A 4,338-nucleotide genomic window follows, 5' to 3' on the forward strand; every position below is an offset into this window, starting at 1 on the left:
GACAAAGTCTCTGAGGAAATGGAGGTGGAGGATTTTTCAAGTAAATTTTAAGTGGAGAAATAGGTCTCTCTAAACCTTTCGGAGCCTCCTCTTCAGACTCTTTAATCTCTTCTCTCTCTACTTTAATATCTTTTTGAACTCTACCTTCCAACTCTCTTTTGCTTCTAAGTTGAACGGCTTTTAATTTCTCTTTATTCTTGTCTTTTGGATTTACTTCTGTATAACTAGGAAGTGCACCTTGGGATCTATTACTTAATGAATTTACTTTTTGTTCCAATTGATTCTCGGTATTTCTAATTGTAGCTCATTGACTTTGTAACTGATTTTCCATTTATAACACTACTTCTTCTATATATAACTTTTTCTCCTTAAATTATGGATTACTGTTAAAACCTGGAAGATAAGTAGGTCTATAATTATTATTACCTTGGTTTTTTGAGTTTCCCAATGGGTTTACTTGGTTGTTCCCCCAATGCTGATTATTACCACTCAAAGTATTATTCCAGTTAAAGTTATTATGATTCTTCCAACTTGGGTTATAATAGTTTGAATATGGGTTATTTGACTTGTTGTTTATGGCATTCAAAGTTTCTAATAAGTTTCTAATGATGCTGTTTCTAATGATGCTGGAGAATCTACCATTTGGACTAATGAATTCTCTTCAATCATTGAAATTGGTTGAGAAAATTTCATTCCAAATTGGACTAACTTCCTTGAAATTATAGCAATTTGATTTGCTAACATTGCAAAAGCATCAGATTCATGAATATTTGCTACTTTCTTAAGACTTACCCTCTTTGAAGGCCATTGAAAATTATTAATAATCATCTCTTCAATTAAAGCATAAGTGTCATGAAATTGTTTTGACATCAATGAACCACCAGCAGTGGCATCGATAATAGATCTTAATTTTTTTTATTGCTTATATTTCTTACTTTGCAACGACACCAAAAACTTGACTTCAAAGCAATTAAGAGTGCAATTATTATTTTTAAATATGGGATATTACGCAAGTATACGGAACGTTATTAAGTAATATATGACTTTTTGATTAAACCACGAATATGTACCCACAGGTAGAATTTTAATCTGTTAATAAGTCAGAATAAATTAGATAACAAATTTTACTTTGCAAAATATTCTTACTCAAACTATATAAGCTATAATATGAATGAAAGTTTGACTTTTTTTGGTAATTTTTTATAATTGAAAATAAAGTAAACAACTATCTAAATTTAACTAGATATTTGTATGATGAATGCAATATAAATAAAATATTTTTTTTCTTACCATGAAATAATAACAAGTATAGAAATTCTACTATAAAAGTATTCAAATTGTGTTGTGTCAAATAGGAGCAATATTATTATTTACACTTACTAGAGATGCTAAAAAGAATATTGGCTAATTTATAGTTTGAATAGTCTTGAAGATGGGCTGGGTAGGGAAGATACTAGCTCTCATTCTAGAGTTCCCTCTTCTCCCTCCACCTGGGGGCTAACATCTCGTATCAATACCTAAAACTTCAATTTTAATTGGCGGGCTTTATCCTCCCACTCTAAAGTCCTCTAACTTTACACCCTTCAAAAATTATTTTCATATTTATCTGCACTCAACCATATGAATTACATTCTCATCCATACAATCTCATGTGATTCTTACCATTAGTTGACTGAGACAATACCATCACGGATCTTACATGTTCTCCCAACAAATATTAACATCTCAATTGGCAAAATCAAGAAGTAAATGGAGTACAAGATTTTAAATGATCACAACTTATTCCAACATTTAAATATTAATACTTCACACAAATTTTATCCAACACTTAATCACTTACCATTTTAAGGAAAAGAAAACTACTCAAAATTCATGGGGAAAACACATCCACACTTAAGTTTAATAGTAGAAATCATGCAAATAAACAAGAATTCTAAATCAAAACCAAATGTAGTCATAAATATAAGAACTTATCTCAAATCCTCTCCACCAAACTCTTGAAGTTCTTTTGAATCTCTTCTCTTCATTTCTCTTACAATACTCTCTACTCACACACTACAACTCCTCTCCTTCTTTCTAAGAAAAATTATCATAATGAATCTATGAGAGAAGCATCGGTGGCATCTGAAGTGGGGTGCGTAGGAGTCTCTTTTAGGGTGTTGGGGGGGTAGGAGAGAGTTCTTCAATCCAATCCAAGTCTTCTTTTATAATTTTCCAAAATGTACTTTGGTGTCTCTTCAAAATGTGTCCACATTCAATGAATCTTCCAAGATTTTCCTCCTTTCAGAAGCCAATTAAATGTATTTTTGTGTCCATTAACCATATCCCATGTTTTCATCAAGAGTTGCTTCAAACGCCCCTTAAAAAATTCATCCAAATTTATTAAATCATCAAGTAACTATTTTTGGCGCTTAAGCGGGAGGAATGTGGCTCTTAAGTGCGGCCTTCTCGATTTTCTTGGCGCTTAAGTGTCAGTTCTGGGCGCTTAGGCGCAGTTCTTTTGCACACCTTGTTCATTTTTGCTCCAATTTTGATTCATTTTCACCCCTTTCATCATTTTTCATCCATTTTATTGTACCTGAAAGAAAAACTCATAAATGTCTTCCATTAAAGTGCAATATCCTAAAAAATAGATATAAAAATGTGTTACATTTTACGCCGAGGTCATTGAGGAAAATTAGGTAGTGGTCTTTCTACATTCTTCTTTGTTGGAGAGACTGGTTTTTCCACTTTTTTAGGAATACTTTCTTCAGGTTTTTCAGTTTCTTTATCTTATCTATCAACTTCGATTTCTTTTTAAACACCAACAGTCAATTTCTACCCTCTTCTTAGTTGGTCAACTTTAACTTGCTCTTGCTCTTTACTTTTATCTTTAAGATTGTTCTCAACATTACTAAGAAGTGTTTTTTGAGGCCAATTTGTAATTGGGTTAGCAATTTGTCCCAGTTGATTCTGCATGTTTCTTATAGTAGCATTCTGATTTTGTAATTGATTACCCATTTGTAAAACTACTTCTTCTCCTTAATTTTTTGATTACTGTTAAATCTAGAAAAACAAGTAGGTCTAAATTTAGAATTACTCTGATTGTTCAAGTATTCCAATGAGTTTAGTTGATTGTTCCTCATTGTTGACACCACTAGAATTATTATTTCAGTTAAAGTTTGGATGGTTTTTCCAACCTAGGTTATAATAATTGAAATATGGGCTATTGGGTTTATTAATAACATTTATAGCTTCTAATGAAGTTTGAGAATCAAGCATTTGTGATAATGAATTTTCTGATAATGTAGCTTCTAATGAAGTTTGAGAATCAAGCATTTGTGATAATGAATTTTCTTCAATCAATTGAGGTGTTTGAGAAAAATCCTATCCAACTTGGTATATTTTCCTAGATAATGCAACAACTTGTGAAGCAACCATTGAAATAGCATCATTATCAAGAACACTGTCGACTTTCTTAGGATTTACCCTTTCAGAAGGCCATTGAAAATTATTTGTAGTCATTTCTTCAATTAAAGCATAGGCTTCATCAAATGAATTAGACATCAGCAGCAACAAGCAGCAACATCTATGAACATCTATGATAAATCTAAGGGATCCAACTAACCCATTATAAAAAGTTTGAACAATTAACCAGTCTGGTAAAACATGATGTGGACACTTTCTAACAATTTTCTTGAATCTTTCTCAAGCTTCATAAATTTACCCCCCTTCATAATGAGTAAAAGAAGTAATATCATTTCTAAGTTTAGCAGTTTTTTAAGGTGAAAATACTTAGCTAGGAATTTTTGTGCCAAATCTCCCCAAGTTCTAATAGATCCAGGTAAGCATATCTTAGCTTTATCCCTTAATGAAATGGATCCAACTAACCCATTATAAAAAGTTTGAACAATTAACCAGTCTGGTAAAGCATGATGTGGACACTTTCTAACAACATCAGTACATTTGTACATAACATCAGTACATTTGTCTAGAAATATTATAAATATTACAACAGAGATAAATAAAATATCAAGTATAATAAATATAAAGAAAATACATCAACATCATAGTGGCAGTACAAGGAAAATTAGAGATATTGAAAAAATCCTAAGAAATCAAATCTAATCCTCTTCAAACAACACATAAATCAGATCACTCCGCAACTACAATGAACACAACAAACCACAAACAAACATAACTCACAAACACACTAACACAGATAACTACCTTGGGTTGCCTCCGAAAAAGCGATTGGTTTAACGTCGTCAGCCCGATGAATTATGTTTGCATACCACGGAATGTGGCATCCAGTAATTTTAAATAGTTACTTTCTCTTGCTAATCTCTTCATCCAAAT

The sequence above is a fragment of the Phalaenopsis equestris genome, unplaced genomic scaffold, assembly GCF_001263595.1.
Source record: "Phalaenopsis equestris unplaced genomic scaffold, ASM126359v1 Scaffold000049, whole genome shotgun sequence".
NCBI classification, from domain to species: domain Eukaryota; kingdom Viridiplantae; phylum Streptophyta; class Magnoliopsida; order Asparagales; family Orchidaceae; genus Phalaenopsis; species Phalaenopsis equestris.